Source organism: Salvelinus alpinus, chromosome 22, assembly GCF_045679555.1.
Source record: "Salvelinus alpinus chromosome 22, SLU_Salpinus.1, whole genome shotgun sequence".
Lineage (NCBI taxonomy): Eukaryota > Metazoa > Chordata > Actinopteri > Salmoniformes > Salmonidae > Salvelinus > Salvelinus alpinus.
In genome coordinates, this window is record NC_092107.1 from 9448923 (window position 1) to 9468636 (window position 19714).

Consider the following 19714-nt stretch of genomic DNA (forward strand, 5'->3'; position numbering starts at 1 on the left):
CCTTCCTCTCCTCTCTATACCATAACTTATGAGCTGCATGTGGCCTGCTGGGAGAGAAAGTGCTATCGCTGGTGCCTCTGCTGCGAGGGGCCAGGTGTTGCTGGGTGCCGATTCTCAATGTCATTGGTGATGTGAGAGGACAAAGGCTGTATTGAGGGCCCAGGCAGAGGGCTAGGAGCAGTGGGATAGTCTTACAGAAAAGCCTGTGTTTGTGCCAGGGCTCCCCTCGTACACAAAAGCCACTGTGTTCTGTTCCTCTGCTCCCAGCTTTGTCCTCGTGCTCTTTCTCTTCGTCCCCCCCCCCCCCCCCATTTTTCTTGTTTAGAACAGGTACCAACGGAAGCCTCGCATCTAGGGCGTAGATAAGAGGGACAGATAGGCAAGTGTTAAGAACACAGTCCGGGTTCATTCTAGATCGGGCTAATCGCGTTCTGACACAAGGGGCTGGAACAGCTGGGAAACACGATGCAGTTGCGCACTGACTCCGTCTCCTCGTCGAAAGGAGCGGCCAACGCCTCCCCCTGTGCCCCCAGCCGGCGCTGAATGACCGTTGGCCATTCTGAAGACACCTGGTCTACAGAGCCAGCTACACAGGTATTCCTTCGATGTCTTAAACAGAGCTCACAGAGCCAAACTGTTGCTCAAACCAAGGGGTCTAATTGGTCTCTGAACAGAAATGTTTGTAGGACTTTTTCCTGTGACATAATTTCCCAGCAAATCAAATAACCTCTGTTGTACCACTTTTTGGCATGAGGATGACCTAAGACAAGTTATATGATATGCAATACACTGGTATCGTCTTATTGAACTGTGAGGACAAAACAGGTCAAAAGTTGCATTTGTCACAATGTTAGTGAGACCAAGTTCAGGTCCATTCTCTCACCTGAAAGCTTTGGTTCCTGCAAAACAATTGTCATAATGGTCCCTTATTTATAGAAATGTCCACAACTTCGGTCTCTATTCAAAGGCGTGACTGAATTTTAAAGGCATTAGCGGAGACGGCATTCACTGTAAATGCTGCATATGATGGCTCAGTCGGGAATCACCTTTAAATCTATAACACTTCAGCCCTACCTCCGCATAAACTCATGCCGAAAACTATGATGGATGAAATGTATGAAACAGAATAGAATATGCACACGCACACACGCACCGACATGGCCGGCCCCATCTGTATGAGGCGGTAGATATGAGGGCCGGTATGGTCCTCCTCTCGCAGGGGTGTGAGCTGCCTTGTGGATGAAAACAGAGAAAGATGACACTGATGTGATAATGAGGGCCCTTGCCCAGCAGCACAGAAAAACAACCTGTCCTTCGCAAACTGACAAGTCATCAGAAAGCAGGCGCAGCAGCTGGCAACAGTGGCCCCATCCCAGTCTCCCAGAGACACACACTGCCTTTCCATCGTAACTTTCTCTCCGTCTGCTCTGCACTCTCTTTATACACTAGCTAATTAACCTGTGTGTGTCGTTGTGTGTGACATCATCCATGATATGACTGACTCTCCTGATCTCTCTTCCTCTCCTAGTGCTGGAAGCAGTGTCAGCCCTCTCTAAACCAAACTATCCAAACACAACCAGAAACCGTCTGCATCCCAAAGCTGCTTTGCTCAGTAAATAAATCCCAAATCTCTATTCACTCAATGTGCCAACGATGATCTCAGACTGGCTGTGCATCAGGAGAGAGAACATCCTGGGTGGCAGACAGACCGAGGGAAACAGGAAAGTAGACAAAGAAGAAAGGACAGACGTGAACCATCGTATCAGGAGTACGCACACGTCTGCACACACACATACCAAACATACACGCACACATGCAGGAGCGCACACACACACACACACACACGCATAAACACGATCCAAAGCCATGATTAATCAAAGAATGGATTGCGTGAAGCTGAAGTCAATGCCTTCCTCAGACAGATATTGCATGCAACACATTATTGCAGACAATGCATTTTGGTGAATAAAAGCGGATTTGGGTGGTGGGGACAGGGGCGGGAGGTGGTGCAGTAGTGAGAAGGGGTGCGGAACAAGGGGTGTGTTGGACAGGAGCAGAGAGGGGGGGGGGAGTCTGGATAATTAACCATCCACAGAACCGTGTCATTCATCCATTGTCTGCCTCTGTAGTCTGTGGAGGACCTTCAGATAAACGGAAATGCTGATTTAGTCTCGCATTAGTCAATCTCCTTCCTTTTCTTGATTTGGATGAGATTCTCGTTGAATCTTATCGGTTCTCCTTACTGATAGTGCAACTGCAAACTTCGCTACACGTACACACATACATACAAACACATACTGTACGTTTGTTTTACTATCCTTGTGGGGACCGAAGAAAAGAATCCCATTCAAAATCCTATTTTCCCTAACCCCTAAACCTAACCGTAAGCCTTAACCTAACCCTAACTCCAAACTCTTAACCCCTAACAATAACCCTAACCTTAACACTAACCCCAAACCCTTAACCCCTAATACTAACCCTAACCCTAAGCCTTAACCTAACCCTAAACTTAACCTTAATCCCAAACTCCTAACACTAATCCTAATTGTAACCATAATCCTAAACCTTTAACCTAGAATAGCCTTTTTCCTTGTGGGGACAGGTGACATGTCAGAATTTTCATTGTTTTACAATCTAACGATTCTGACAAGTGGGGACTATCCAAGGATAGCCAAGTAAAAAACACACACACACACACGCACACAAAAACACACTTGTAACCGTAAGGATAGCCAGTGGCTAGCCTTTCCTACAGTATAGTGGCCACCAGCAGACGAGTTGCCTTTCCAGAGAATTCTGAGGGTGATGTTTTAATATTCCATGCCGCTTTGCGCCCTCAGATTTTACACTGCAACATTAACACGAGCTGACACAGAGGATTACACGCAGACAGCTGGAATGCCCGGGCCTTTTTGTCTAGCGTGGATCTCAGCCAAAAGCCTTCGGTCGGAGGCCAAGAGAGACCTGGGAAAAAGACTTCTCCTTGGAAATAAACACAAGAGTGGCCAAGAGGAAGGAATGTGCCACTGGCGGACAAATGGAGCCAGGAGGGACTGTGCAATGACCGGACAGCATCAGGGCACCATGCAGGACAGAAGGCTGCTCTGCTGAGCTCGGCAGGCTGGGCTGGAACACAGACCTCTGACCTCCGACCAGTGGACCAACAACCACTCACACTATGAGAATGCTTTGTCTGTTTATCTGTGCAAAGTCATTACGATCATTTCACTCACATATTGATCTCAATTCCTACAGTATTCAGTGAAAACAAGAAGGGACTACTGTAAGAGACAAGCATATTCCATGTCTTCAAATATGAAACAACAAAAAGCATGTATCATTGGTCAGATAATATTGGCATGAAATAGGTCCCTGTGAGATAAAAATGATAGTACGTAAACACTGCATCTCCAAAATAAAAATGCAGAATAAAATGTGAATAAAATAGATGCATGACATATCAATATGATATTAGGAAACAATCTTGAAGTACCACTAGCTTAAAGAAACAACTGAATGGGATAACAGAAGAACTGCGCATAGTGGGAGTCGATGAATGAGTTTGAATGAGGTGAGCTTTGTGTGTGTGTGTGTCTATGTGTGTGACCCTGTGTGTGTTAGTGTGTCTGTCCCTGTATCTGTGTGTGTCCCTGTGTCTGTGTGTTCATTCCCAGCAGAGAGCAGGAACCCCCCTCCAAGGGATCAGAACAGTGCCTCAAACACCTGGCCTGTTGTTCCTGGTCAGGGTTGGCAGGGCAACGCAGTTCTAAGGCTTAGGATGGGAGACGCTTGAGGAATCTCAAACTTAGTGAATGTGTTTCTGTGTAAAAATAGTGCAGTGAAAAATGTGTCTTTGAATTGAACTGTAGCATATATTTTTGATGTAATCATAGATCGACTTTCTACTTTGCACACATCTGACAAAGCATACTCCAGTACATGCACTTCTACTGCTAAACGCATCCAATAAAAGACGGGTCGATATAAAATAGAAAAATGATGTTCTCCAAAATGGGATGGAACTGAGACAGCTTGTTGAGGGGTCTCCATGGTAACCCCTCCCCAGTCTAGTCAAGGCTCATTATGACGAGCAGTTTGTTTGTATAGGCTGGCTAGTTCCGGAACGTATTCCCCCCCATGCTAATTGCCTTCAAATGCCAATGGCTCATTGCACTCAGCTAGTATCACCCAGCGAGCCAGCGCGGCTATACACAAAGCAGCAATCTTTCACTTTTCATGGATTCACATATTCCCCCCACACAAGGGGAGGTAATCTGTCTGGGTAGATAACATCATTATCCTTACAGTACTTCCGGCTCCAATTGGTTCAACATAACTTAGTGCAATTGGATGCAAATATATTATTTTCTATAACGATGCAAGGAAAAGGATTTGGTTGGACTTCTTATTGTACTGATGGACTAGGATGTGTAGTTCTCTGATTCTGGGATACAGTGGAAAGTCATTGTCATTTGACCGTTTAGGGCAATTTCAAATATATTCATATTGTTATACTCCCGTAGAAGCCTGTTATATTAGTAGACTATACAGAATCTAATAATGATTAATACTGTTAACTATAATATCATGTTTTGATGTTGCATTATGTTTTAATGAAATTAAGTACATTTCTGAATTAGGAAAAATAATGAAATATGTTATGTGTTTGTGTGTAAATCTAGAGAGATTAAGCTATAACCCTAACCCCATCCGTCTATATTTTCTTTATCCACGGGAGCAGACATAAATTGACCAATTTACCTATAGGCTCTCAGCAGCTATAGCTAAAGTTTTGGTTTGGTGTATGACAGTAGCCTTAATACAGTGGTGTCCGCTCTCTACTGCAGATCACTCTTCCTTCCCTCAGGGTCTTTGGCATGGAGGGACTTCGAGGGAATTTACATTTCCCTGGCAACTTCTGGGCTGGCTCTTGCTGTGCGCAGACTAATCTGAAGAATGTAAGGCAATTTCAACTACAAAAGCAAAAAGAGCCCCCATCCCTTACAGAGAGGGGGAGAGGGAAAGAGAGAGAGAGAGAGAGAGAGAGGGAGGGAGGGAGGGAGGTAGGTAGAGAGAGCGAGAAGGGGGGAGAGAGAGATAATGATCATGTGAGACAGTTGTCTAATTAATTGTTTACACTTACCTCCCACACTATTTTTTTCTTATTTTCACATATTTCCCATAGGGGGATATGGGTTTTTCACACATTTGTAGGCTATGCCAAAATTGAAATGAGACAGAGGTAGTAGCTACAGATTTGATCACCCTGTTGCAGGAGAACTTTCCTGCAATGCAGGACATTTTTAACTTGTAGTGTGTTTGAGGTTTAAAAAGGCTCTGAGTTTGTAATTTCCACTTAGAAATTTCAGACTTGATTTTACCTTACGAAAAATGTATCAACCCCTATGAAAATGTCCATTAATTATAATCCACATTTCCTGTTGCTGCAGGATTTTGTTCCTGCTGTAGCTAACTGGCTCAAATTAAGATCCTACATATGTACCTCATTGTCTGGCAAGTTAAATGATGTGTGGCTTTTGTGATTGTCTCCATCTTTAGATAAAAAAATGCAATGTTCTGATTCAAAGTTAATTCGATATTTAATTTGCTTTTCAATTGTGTGTTTTTCAGTAACAAATGCTCAACGTAGCTGTAAAATGTATGTTTCAAAATGTAACTAAGTTGAAGCACAATATAACTTCAATTAGATAATGCACCTGTTATTCCTACGCAATTTGAAGAACTAGTGTAACGTAAGATCATTTAAGATAATATGGGATCATGCAAGATAATGTAAGTAAGATGTGATCATGTAAGATAATGTAAATAAGATGGGATCATGCAAGATAATGGAGAATAAGATGGAAGCATTTAAGATAATGTAAGTATGATGGGATCATCAAGATAATGTAAGTACTGTGTGAAGAACCATTAGCTACAACTGATCGTGTCATTGAGCCTTTGAGCCCAGTAGGATCTTATGGCGTGTGGCACGGACTAAACGCACAGTGGTGTACAGTACATTCTGAAGGTTGTTTACAGTACATGAGGCACTTGTGGTTACGTTGTTTTCATGCCTGTGGTGTGCAGGCACAAGCCTAACCGATAAAAACGTCTGAAATTGTACTTATCTCCACGGGGAAAAGTTGAAAGGCAAGAGGTTGCTTGGTAACTTAGATGCTAATGACTCGAACCTTCTAGGCAAAGAGTGTTTATGTACAGTAGTTTTATCCAATCTCATCTACACAAACTGTAATATGAGTGCCTGTATGGATGTCGGAAATGACCTCGCCTGTGGCACCCATTGTGATACTATCAAGCTGTGCAGCTCATGAGAACAGAGTAAATCCTCGCCCTCCCACAAACACAAACACAAACTAATGCTAAATGATGAAAACAGTAGATTAACAGTAGAAGTGGTTTTGATGTCATTATCTTAACAGATTAATTGGTGGTGTTGAGTGTGGATTGTAAGTGATTTGTTTGGCTCATGTCGGTAGTGCATGGTGGTTGCAATGCCAAATGTTGTGGGTTCGATTCCCGCTGGGGACACCTATATACAAAATGTATACACGCATGACTATAAGTTGCTTGGGATATAATATTATATATTAGTAAATGTTATCACTAGGCTTTGCCATTTACTTTTCATGTGGTATTTTGGCACCAAACAAAAATACAGTACAGACAGCACATTCAATATAGCCTGTGGTTTAATAGACAACAACACTAAAACATAGGATTTACAGTGCATTCGGACAGTATTCAGACCCCTTGACTTTTTCCACATTTTGTTAAATTACAGTCTTATTCTAAAATGGATTAAAAAAAAAAAATCTCATCAATCTACACACAATACCCCATAATGACTAAGTGAAAATAGTTTTTTTGAAATGTTTGCACATTTATTACAACTAAAAAACAGAAATACCTTATTTACATAAGTATTCAGACCCTTCGCTATGAGACTCGAAATTGAGCTCAGGTGCATCCTGTTTCCAGAAGAGGACTGGCCACCCCTCATAGCCTGGTTCCTCTCTAGGTTTCTTCCTAGGTTTTGGCCTTTCTAGGGAGTTTTTCCTAGCCACCGTGCTTCTACACCTGCATTGCTTGCTGTTTGGGGTTTTAGGCTGGGTTTCTGTACAGCACATCGAGATATTAGCTGATGTACGAAGGGCTATATAAAATAAACTTGATTTGATTTGATCATCCTTGAGATGTTTCTACAACTTCATTGGAGTCCACCTGTGGTCAATTCCATTGATTTGGAAAGGCACACACCTGTCTATATAAGGCCACACAGTTGACAGTGCATGTCAGAGCAAAAACCAAGCCATGAGGTCGAAGGAATTGTCCGTAGAGCTCTGAGACAGAATTGTGTCGAGGCACAGATCTGGGGAAGGGTACCAAAACATTTCTGCCTCATTGAAGGTCCCCAAGAACACAGTGGCCTCCATCATTTCTAAATGGAAGGAATTTGCAACCACCAAGACTCTTCTTAGAACTGGCCGCCCGGCCAAACTGAGCAATCGGGGGGAGAAGGGCCTTGGTCAGGGAGGTGACCAAGAATCTGATGGTCACTCTGAGAGCGCTCACGAGTTCCTCTGTGGAGATGGGAGAACCTTCCAGAAAGACAACCATCTCTGCAGCACTCCACCAATCAGGCCTTTATGGTAGAGTGGCCAGATGGAAGCCACTCCTCAGTAAAAGGCACATGACAGCCTATTTGGAGGAGTTTGCCAAAAGGCACCTAAAGACTCAGACCATGAGAAACAAGTTTCTCTGGTCTGATGAAACCAAGAATGAACTCTTTGGCCTCACGTCTGGAGGAAACTTGGCACCATACCATATTTTTCAGCAGCAGGGACTGGGAGACTAGTCAGGATTGAGGGAAAGATGAACGGAGCAAAGTACTGAGAGATCCTTAATGAAAACCTGCTCCAGAGCGTTCAGGACCTCAGACTGGGGCAACGTTTTACCTTCTAACGACCCTAAGTACACAGCCAAGACAACGCAGGAGTGGCTTCGGGACAAGTCTCTGAATGTCCTTGAGTGGCCCAACCAGAGCCCGGACTTGAACCTGATCGAACATCTCTGGAGAGACCTGAAAATAGCTGTGCAGCAACGCTCCCCATCCAACCTGACAGAGCTTGAGAGGATCTGCAGAGAAGAATGGGAGAAACTCCCCAAATACAAGTGTGCCAAGCTTGAAGCATCAAATCTGATATTTCGGGGTGGTTTGACTAAATGTAGTTATGGGGTATTGTGTGCATATTGAAGAGGGGAAAAAAAGATTTCATTGATTTTAGAATAAGGCTGTAACTTAACAAAATGTAGAAAAAGTCAAGGGGTCTGAATACTTTCTGAATGCACTGTACACTTACTGTAACATTCACTATGAACAAGATTAAACAGCTACCGTATGTACACTTACTGTAACATTCACTATGAACAAGATTAAACAGCTACCGTATGTACACTTACTGTAACATTCACTATGAACAAGATTAAACAGCTACCGTATGTACACTTACTGTAACATTCACTATGAACAAGATTAAACAGCTACTGTATGTAGGCTACTGTAACATTCTATCAAACCTACTTTTTACTGTGAATAGGCAGAGTTAAGGTTTTTCATAAGCTAATTATCTTGTGTCACATACAATAATGTGCTCATTCCCAGTCGGTGTTAGATAGAAATTCGACTGTGGGGAAAACATCCTGTATAGTAGTTACCTAGGTTACCCCATTGACTCACAGCAAAAACGTGACCTTTTTCAAACGCAATTTACTTTTTGTCTGCTTGTTTTATATACTGTCATTTATACCATCTATTGCATCTTGCCTATGCCACTCGGTCATTGCTCATCCATATATTTATATGCATATATTCTTATTCCATCCCTTTACGTAGATTTGTGTGTATTAGGTAGTTGTTGTGGAATTGTTAGATTACTTGTTAGATATTACTGCATTGTCGGAACTAGAAGCACAAGCATTTCGCTACACTCGTAATAACATCTGCTAACCATGTGTATGTGATCGATACAATTTGATTCGATTAGTCAATTACAAAACTACATTTATGAAAAGTACATGTCTAAGGATTACTTTTCAACATTGCCTGCTCCCTAGCATTCTCACTACTTAGAGAAACTTAATTTTGTAGGGCTTCTCTCATGCATTCATTCATGATGAGTGATAGCTAGCTAGCCAAGACCAACAACACAAACAAACAGACTATACAGCTACAAGTTGTGAGTGGAGTTACAAACTGACTAAATTAAACAAGTTAAATGTCTCACCTGTGAGGAAATGTTCTCCACACACAGACAAATGAAGCCTGAAGTTTACATACACTTAGGTTGCAGTCATTAAAACTTGTTTTTCAACCACTCCACAAATTTCTTGTTAACAAACTATAGTTTTGGCAAGTCAGTTAGGACATCTACTTTGTGCATGACACAAGTAATTTTTCCAACAATTGTTTATTTCACTTATAATTCACTGTATCACAATTCCAATGGGTCAGAAGTTTACATACACTAAGTTGATTGTGCCTTTAAACAGCTTGGAAAATTCCAGAAAATAATGTCATGGCTTTAGAAGATTCTGATAGACTCAAATTATGTAAATTAGCCTATTGGAGGTTTACCTGTGGATGTATTTCAAGGCCAACCTTCAAACTCAGTGCCTCTTTGCTTGACATCATGAGAAAATCAAAAGAATTCAGCCAAGACCTCAGAAAAAAAGTCTGGTTCATCCTTGGGAGCAATTTCCAAAACGCATGAAGGTACCACATTCATCTGTACAAACAATAGTATGCAAGTATAAACACCATGGGACCACAAGGCCGTCACACCGCTCAGGCGACAAATATCGTACTTTTTGGAGAAATGTCCTCTGGTCTGATGAAACAAAAATAAAACTGTTTGGCCATAACGACCATCGTTATGTTTGGAGGAAAAAGGGGGAGGCTTGCAAGCCGAAGAACACCATCCCAACCGTGAAGCATCATGTTGTGGGGGTGCTTTGCTGCAGTAGGGACTGGTGCACTTCACAAAATAGATGGCATCATGAGGATGGACAATTATGTGGATATATTGAAGCAACATCTCAAGACATCAGTCAGGAAGTTAAAGCTTGGTCGCAAATGGGTCTTCCAAATGGACAATGACCCCAAGCCTACTTCCAAAGTTGTGGCAAAATCGCTTAAGGACAACAAAGTCAAGGTATTGTAGTGGCCATCACAAAACCCTGACCTCAATCCTATAGAAAATGTGTGGGCAGAACTGAAAAAGTGTGTGCGAGCAAGGAGGCCTACAAACCTGACTCAGTTACACCAGCTCTGTCAGGAAGAATGGGACAAAATTCACCCAATTATTGTGGGAAGCTTGTGGAAGGCTACCTGAAACGTTTTACCCAAGTTAAGCAATTTAAAGGCAATGCTACCAAATACTAATTGAGTGTATGCAAACTTCTGACCCACTGGGAATGTGAGGAAACAAATAAAAGCTGAAATACATAATTCTCTCTACTATTATTCATACATTTCACATTCTTAAAATATAGTGGTGATCCTAACTGACCTAAGACAGGGAATTTTTACTAGGATTAAATGTCAGGAATTGTGAAAAACTGAGTTTAAATGTATTTGGCTAAGGTGTATGTAAACTTCTGACTTCAACTGTAGCTACGTGTAGTCAGTCTACTTGGACACCAGGTCCCCACATTTCCCAATCTCCCACACCGAATAGCCTGAAGCCACAGGGTTCTTTTCTTAGGGTCTATTTCCCAGGTCGTGATTTTTGACCTGGTTACATACAGTGGGGCAAAAAAGTATTTAGTCAGCCACCAATTGTGCAAGTTCTCCCACTTAAAAAGATGAGAGAGGCCTGTAAAATCCAGAAAATCACATTGTAGGATTTTTTATGTATTTATTTGCAAATTATGGTGGAAAATAAGTATTTGGTCACCTACAAACAAGCAAGATTTCTGGCTCTCACAGACTTGTAACTTCTTCTTTAAGAGGCTCCTCTGTCCTCCACTCGTTACCTGTATTAATGGCACCTGTTTGAACTTGTTATCAGTATAAAAGACACCTGTCCACAACCAAAGTGAGAAACGAAACAGTTCTGTAAGGTGCAGACACTGAACAGAAAACAACTACCCACAAAACACAGTTGGGAAAAGGCTGCCTAAGTATGATTCCCAATCAGAGACAACGATAGACAGCTGCCTCTGATTGGGAACCACACTCGGCCAAAAACAAAGAAATATAACACAGAATGGCCACCCTAATCACACCCTGGCCTAACCAAAATAGAGACTAAAACCCTCTCTATGTCCAGGGCGTGACATATACATTGAACAACAAAGCAACATTTCGGCATTTATTGTTATTTCTGTATGACAAAAAAATCTAAGACGAAGTTGGCTCTCTTACAATGGGGGTCAATAGGAAAGAATGTTTGTTTTCCCCAATTTGTGGGTGTGGTCTAGAGGAATTCCTTATTATTACGTGAATATCAACTCAGAGTTATTAGTCATAAATTAGGAACATTCTAGCAGCATGTGAGCAGCACTCTAAACAGCACGTCAAGCTACTGCAGAGACCATTAACCAAACATGTTTAACAACATTAGCCCCATACCACATATGAAATGCCCTGCAAAGAATTTGTTAGAACGAAGATTTACCCATTTTCCAAATGAGCCTTGATGTTTGAATCAAAGTGCAGCATGGTGCAGCATGCAGTTACTGCAGCTTTACAGGGACATACGTAAACTACAACACTCTCATTAGAGCCACCTTAACACCACTGGAGAATGGAGCTGTGGTTGGCTCAGATTTAGCTTTGTTTCATATTGTTAGCCCTGCATAACAGCCTCGATGCAGGCCTCCCAGAATGAGATAATAGGCTTCATGTGCCACTTGAACACCTGTGTTAAAGCCCAATTGCGGTGAAAAGGAGCGGGGCTCTCCTCTCTATCTAATCACCCTCCATGTGCAGCACAGCTCTCCTCTATGGTCAGACTCCCAGCCTATTCACCTGCTGGAGCTGTTGGGGCAGCCCCCTCGGGCTCCTCTGCCCCCCCCTGTCCCTGGGCTTTGTCTTAAGAGAAATAGGTGGCGTTGTCACAGAACTCCTTGTCGCCTGGGTATTTGTTGGTGCAGTGACTCGGCCATATACAGTAGCTGACATATGGCAAGGTATTCTCCATTTCGGAAAATTACTTTTTTGTGCCTGTCCAGCTACGATGCCTCAGTGATCTGCTACCCGCCTGCCCTAATGAAGGATGTCCCTCCAAGCCAGCGGGGTGACCGGGTCAGCGGCATGTCGGCAGGATGGAGGCACAACGCCACCACGCCCCACTTTGAAGTCCTGGCCGTGGTCCGGTCACGCCTGTCCCCTCCGCTCACGGCTCAGGGAGGTGACTTGGTGGGACTTTGGCAGCCTCCTTTTAGAGGGGCCTGGTTTGAAGTGAGGGACCCCCTGCTGCACACAATCAATGGAGAGTCATATACCTTGCTGACGGCCGTTTGTGCAGCGGCCCGGGGAGAGAGGAGAGAAAAAAATAATCGCAGGAAGGGGAGAAAAAAAGGTGCTCTAGAACTTGGCTGATAGCATCTGCTATTTCTTCTGACTCGGTTCCGGGTTCCACTGTATGTATTAGCTAGCCTGCTACCACATTACAGCCGGAGCAATGCTTGGGCTTTGTTGAGTTGTGGCGGGAACAAGGAAAGAGAGATAGAAGGAAAGAAAATGTTCCAGTCAATTATGTAATTTTTTCCTTTGAAGGCAATAGAGGTGAAATGTATTGACGGTACAGTGTACAGAAACACACAGACACGTATTTCCAGATAGACTCAAAACATCCCAACTATATGTACTGCGTCTTGTACAGTATGTACTTTCAGTGGATGGTATGTTAACATCACGGACCATGTTGCTTCTCACTGCTCCTTGTCCCCTCCAGACATTGCCTTCTGCCGCGGTATAACGTTTCAGACTCTACCAAACCACTCAGACAATGCCGCCTCGCTTGGCTAACGTATTGTTAGCTGTGTGGGAACCTGCTTCCTTTATTAATAAACAGGAGAGAGAGCCTTGCCTGTCACACGGCCGCCCATTTCACCACTTCTCCACAGACATAATAAGGCTCTTATAGTATGGGGGAGGAATGAAAGAGAGAGGGGGGAAGAAAGTTGCACACTCTTAACACTTCAATGGTTCGACCCCCTCCACCTTCTCCTCCTTCACTGCACACCCATTTCTCTTCTCGGGCTCCTTTTGAAACGGGACAAGGGAAAGGGCTGGATCAAAGACCGGCCAGAGATTACCACACACAGTATTCACAACTCTGCTTTGTCCACACGCATGCACGCACACACACACGCACACGCACACACACAGAGTTACTTACCTCCCCAGGAACATTTATAGTTCATATTTATTTACAACCGTATAATTTCAAATCTGAACAAGCAATCAATACATGGCTTAAAAAGTTATGTTTTATGTATACAGAACGGGTAGAGAACTTTAGGATTGAATTATTGGCTCACTTCAGTAAGTGAGTGAACGTCTTATGAAATTAAAAAACATGTCTTAATGAGGTCTCACCACTTATTACGATATTCACTGTTATGTCAGACATCTTGCGAAACTACCGTTTCTCAGTTTTCACACTGCCTGGAGCACCAGGTCTTTAAGTCAGAAGCATCGCCTCTGTTTGTTAGAATCCTCTATGACACACACAGTTCTGCCTATTAAAAAGTTCCTTTTTCAAAGGGCCTTGCTGCAGAAAGGTAAGGGTGATGACAAGTGCATTAGCAATCCTCTTACCATAACCCATACCTTTATTTAACTAGGCAAGTCAGTTAAGAAAAAAATCTTATTTTCAATGACAGCCTAGGAAGAGTGGGTTAACTGCCTTGTTCAAGGGCAGAACAACAGAATTCTACCTTGTCAGCTCAGGGATTTTATCTTGCAACCTTTCAGTTACTAGTCCAACGTTCTAACCACTAGGCTACCTGCCATGATATAACGAAATAGATTTCAGAAATATGCCCCTGAAGGTGCAGTTGCATCCACTTAGGGCTTGATTGAATCTGTATCCATATTTCCGATTGTGCTGATATATGCAGCGTTTACCATGAATGCTGTCTCTGCGAACACGGGTGCATTGACTTTAAACTTCAATCGCGCTATAGCACTGAACTTCTGCGCTACGGATTGAATCGAGCCTTTAGAAACACATTTTACAGTACAGGTTAGCTTCCACACTGATCAACTAGCTAGGAATTGGTGAAGTCTATGGTCTTAATTCAAGCATGGCAGCTGTTATTCAGGTCAGGCATTGTGACCTAGGCCACCAGGTAAAGATGGCTGATGCTCCACAGACGTCATATGATGTCTGAAAGGGTTGTCGTCAATTCCATGATAACTGAAGTGGACATGAATTTGTTGATAAGTGTCATACATCGTAGTCGTACAATGTAGTCATACAACTAAAGCTTTGAGAAGCCATCCCCATTCACTCCATCTACAGACCATGCCTCCTGCGAAAGGCAAAGAGTATTTGCAGTGCCTTCAGAAAGTATTCATACCCCTTGACTTATTCCACATTTTGTTGCGTTACTTCAAAATGGATGAAATATGTTTTCTCTGACCCATCTACAAACAATACCCCACAATGACAAAGTGAAAACATGTTTTTAGAAATGTTTGCACATTTTTTGAAAAAGAAATACAGAAATATCTAATTTACATAGTATTCACACCCCTGAATCAATACATGATAGGATCACCTTTGGCAGCGACTACAGCTGTGAGTCTTTCTGGGTAAATCTCTAAGAGCTTTCCACACCTGGATTGTACAACATTTTCCCATTATTCTTTTCTAAATTATTCAAGCTCTGTCAAATTGGTTGTTGATCATTGCTCGACAACCACTTTCAGGTGTTGCCATAGATTTTCAAGCAGAAAAACCTTCACTGTCTTCTTGATAAGCAACTCCAGTGTAGATTTGTCCTTGTGTTTTAGGTTATCTCCCAGTGTCTGGTGGAAAGCAGACTGAACCAGGTTTTCTTCTAGGATTTTGCCTGTGCTTAGCTCCATTCTGTTTCTTATTTATCCAGAAAGACTGCCCGGTCCGTAACGATTACAAGCATACCCATTACATGATGCAGCCATACCATGCTTGAAAATATGAAGAGTGGTACTCAGTAATGTGTTGTATTGGATTTGCTTTAGTGTCTTGTTGCAAACAGGATGGATGTTTTGGAATATTTTTTATTCTGTACAGGCTTCCCTTTTTTCACTCTGTCAATTAGGTTAGTATTGTGGAGTAACTAAAATGTTGTTGATCCATCCTCAGTTTTCTCCTATCACAGCCATTAAACTCTGCCCAGAGAGCTCCAGCAGGTGAATAGGCTGGGGGTCTGTCCATGGAAGAGAGCTGTGCTGCACATGGAGGGTGATTAGATAGAGAGGAGAGCCCCGCTCCTATTCAGCTGCAATTGGGCTTTAACACAGGTGCTCAAGTAGCACATAAAGCCTATTATCTCCTTCTGGGAGGCCTGCATCGAGGCTGTAATCTTTGCGGTGAATGGGTGTATTGATACACCATCCAAAGTGTAATGAATAACTTCACCATGCTCAAAGGGGTATTCAATGTTTGCTTTTTTCATTTTTTTACCTATCTACCAATAGGTGCCCTTCTTTGGAGGCATTGGAAAACATCCCTGATCTTTGTGGTTGAATCTGTGTTTGAAATTCACTACTCGACTCAGGGACCTTACAGATATTTGCATGTGTGGGGTACAGAGATGAGGTAGTCATAAAAAAATCATGTTAAACACTATTATTGCACACAGAGTCCATGCAACTTATTATGTGACTTGTTAAGCAAATGTTTACTCCTGAACTTTTTTAGGCTTGCCATAACAAAGGGGTTGAATACTTATTGACTCAAGACATTTTAGATTTTCATTTTTAACTAATCAGTACATTTTCGAAAAACACAATTCCTCTTTGACATTATGGGGTATTGCATGTATCCCAGTGACAATAAATCGCAATTTAATCCATTTTAAATTCAGGCTGTAACATAACAAAATGTGTAAAAAGTAGTCGTGTGAAGATTTTCTGAAGGCACAGTAACTAGACATAATATAGTATAGTATCATTTAGTATAAGTAACAAGACATCCCATGGCAGGGGAAATTAATATTACCTCAGAGTTTCAGAAATGACAAAGGAATTTTTCTGTATGCAGCAATGATATGGGTGGCAGTATTATGGAATATTGGGCTTCAGTTCATGGTAAATTATTACCATGGCGATGCACCATTTGCATTTTTTTCCCTGTTTAATGGAAAGTGCTGTTTAATGGAAAGTGTGAGTCCAATTCCGGAGACTCTATTTCTAGCACTGGAAAGAGCTGTTATCAGCTATTCATAGCCAGTCATAAAAAAACACACTCCGACTTCTCCCAGACGCATGAAATCACACAGCCACACTTCGCTTAGAATGAAAAACGATGACATCACCTCGCCACTGACCCAGACTATGGATATGTCCCAAATGGCAACCTATTAGTGCACTACTTTTTTCCAGAGCCCTATAGGTCCTGCAGGAAAGTATCGTACTGTATAGGGATAGGGTGGCATTTGGGACGCAACCTACCAGCTGGATTAAATACTAATCAGCCATTGCAATGTTAAGGCAGTGTAATTCACAGCTACGCTATAGTTGTATAACTTGTTGTTTCTGTGCCTGAAAGATAGTGTGCGTAGATGAACAATCCATTCCAATGAATGTTCCTCCAGGTTGAAACAGAGGATGGACCTCCCTAGAAGAATTAGGACTAATAAAAACTATTTTTAAAAACATAATTGTAAATAAAACTATACTAAATCCAATCTTTCAGTTTTATTAATTTGCTAGACAAATGTGAAATGACTGATGCTATCCATTGGAAGACTATGAATTGTAGCATGTCATGCTCCTGTTTTAAATGTTTATTAACAGAACTAGTGTTAATAATGATGTCGAGGTGACCTACAGTATTGCTTAAACAACCACTGAATTAACACACTGCTACCAGACTGTAATCGGCCTGTGAGTGGACGGGAGGTTGTTCAAAGGATCCCTCTCTAAAGACGACTTGTCATTTCACAAGTAAGTTAAACGCACAATTACACAGTCAAGAGGAGATACGGTGGATATGAACTTCCAGAAGGACTAGTGCCTTTTTAATTTGAATGTAGATGATGTATGCATATCAACAAGAGAGACAACTGCACAGTTCAAGTTCAAGTTTATTGTTCTCAACAATTTACATCCAAAGGCATAGTACCAAGAGCCATCTAACAACAAAATAATTACAATACAATTGTCGTTCTTTATTTGTTTATTTCAATTTCCATGTTCTGCATTCAGTCTAAGAGAGGATACACTTGTAGAAGTAGAGAATAGGTTACCTCTTATATCATCTTGATTTAAAAATATTATTTGGGTCAGCCAGTCAATCTGCTAATAACCTTTAAGGCCTTCACATTACCGATGAGTCAGATGATTGAAAGAAAATAAGTTGTTGTCTCTTTCAGAAAGGCGTCACCATCAAGGGTTTGTTACCAGTATAAATGAAAACACATGTTCACTGAGAAGCTGAGCAGGTGACATCGGGACATCCCTTATAGCATGATCCATTTTTGCAGTTGTGGGTAGCACCGGAACATCGTTAAGGTGTACTAAATAAAGGAGCCTTGTGATCTGATCATGTACTTACAGTGATAACCACCCCGTAAATCTGTCTTCTCCACAGCAGCAAACATTAGGCTTATCATTAGTGGACTCCTGGTAAGAAGAGATAAATCACTGTTCTTCATTAATGGGAAATGGACTTATTGTGTCCCTAATCCTTAACGATACTAATGACTCAACACAATCTTTCTTCTCCTTTAATTATGACTAACGGGAGTTTCCTGAAGATTAAAAGACTTCAATGACACATCCGATCAACTCGAACAAAGCATTTATTCAGTTAGTGTTCAGAGTAGGCGCAGTAATATTTAGTACACAGTTGATATGAAACTGATAGTACATCTTATACACTACATATTGGAATTGTATTTCTCCAACCCATTGGAGAGGAAGATGCAATATTATATCGGAATGATTTATATATCGATATATACTTCAGATTTTGAGGATTGTGATATGTGCTTGTTTCATATACCTCAAATGAATGCACATATCGTAAATTGCTAATGGTATGCTCAATGACTTAAATGCTCAATGACTTAAATATAACATGTCAATGTAGTTTGGATTTCCCCAATGGGAAAAAAAACAGGTACATACATTATGTCTCGGTTCATTATGAGGCAGCTGTCTCACCCTAGCCTCAGCCCTAGTTCCAGTTCCTGCCCCAGCCCAGCCAAACAAACCCTGGGTTGGGAAGAGCCATGGCGAAGAGAAGCACTGCATCCCAATATAAATAGCCTGTGCCGAGCATGTATACTGACAGATTAAAACATCTTTGAAGTTTGCCATACATCAGTTGAAAACTCCCATCCTGGTTTTAAAGCTAATAAGCTTAAATCTTCCAGCAGTCAGAGCTGTTCATCCAGAAACATTTTAATCCCAGCTTTGATGATACATTATGTGCTGAAGGAAGGAGAAAAAAAACTGTTCTCCTGAAAACTTTAAAGTGACAAGAACGTTCATAGGCTATATGCATAGAAAGCCTGCGACAATTGCATTGGAAGAGAGTCTGGGTTCTCCCTTCCCTTAGCACGAGGCATTCTCTAATTCTCCATTGTTCCAGTCCCCCTCTCAAATTACAGCTCAACCACACTTCTTAATAGAGGACATCAATAACAACATACAAACATGAACATAAACGTTTGCCCCAGCTTTCTGCTCTATAACAGGCTGTAGCTCACTGGAAGATTAGGCTTGTATCAGACAGACAGAGAGAGAGGGGTTGGGGGTGGTCGGGGGAGAGAGATGGAGAGAGGGAGGGGGGAGGGAGAGTGCTTTTCACCTCGGATTCCACTGTCATTTTCCACCTGAAAAAAAAAAAACATGCAGCACCCAGAACTGCAGTCTGGTTTCCATGGCAACAACAGGCTATTATCCTACACTGTCATTCATTATGAAGGGACTTTACTTGACAGTGAGAGGAGAGCTGGACAGCGGGAGAGGGGTTACTCTCACACTGTGCCATGGGAGGGAAAAGAAGGAGGGAGGGAACATTTCTACTTGAGAAAAGGAAGATTTACTACACATTTCATACCTCTTAACAGTAGAACCTCATACAAACCAGTTACGGATTGACCGGTCAACTGAGCGGATATCAAACCAAGACATTTATGATTAAATGCAAACAACAAAACAGAATAACTATAGGGTACCGACAAACCTGAATGTTATTAGAGTATCTTCCTACATCGTTAGAAAATACATGTACATATGCAATGCATATTTTCTTTGAAAGGTTGATGTGGTTTTACTGTAAATTTCATAGTTAAAATTTTTCGAGACAACCTCCATTCCCAACATATTTGTATCTCTGATGTCCTACTGTATTCCTGTTAGCATATCATTAACAATCACATGTCCATAGTTGTGCCCAATGCTCCAATATAAAACTTATATATGACTATCTTTAAATGTGTATTTCAAAAGTAAAATGTA

At 41.8% G+C, this 19714-nt stretch overlaps 1 long non-coding RNA gene across 1 annotated transcript; it reads left to right on the top strand.

The window, feature by feature from the left end:
- The first annotated feature begins 338 nt into the window (after positions 1-338).
- Positions 339-7288, top strand: LOC139548965 (uncharacterized). Its single transcript, XR_011669808.1, has 3 exons — positions 339-594; positions 1529-1768; positions 2841-7288. It is a non-coding gene; the product is annotated as an uncharacterized lncRNA (long non-coding RNA).
- Positions 7289-19714: the final 12426 nt, after the last annotated feature.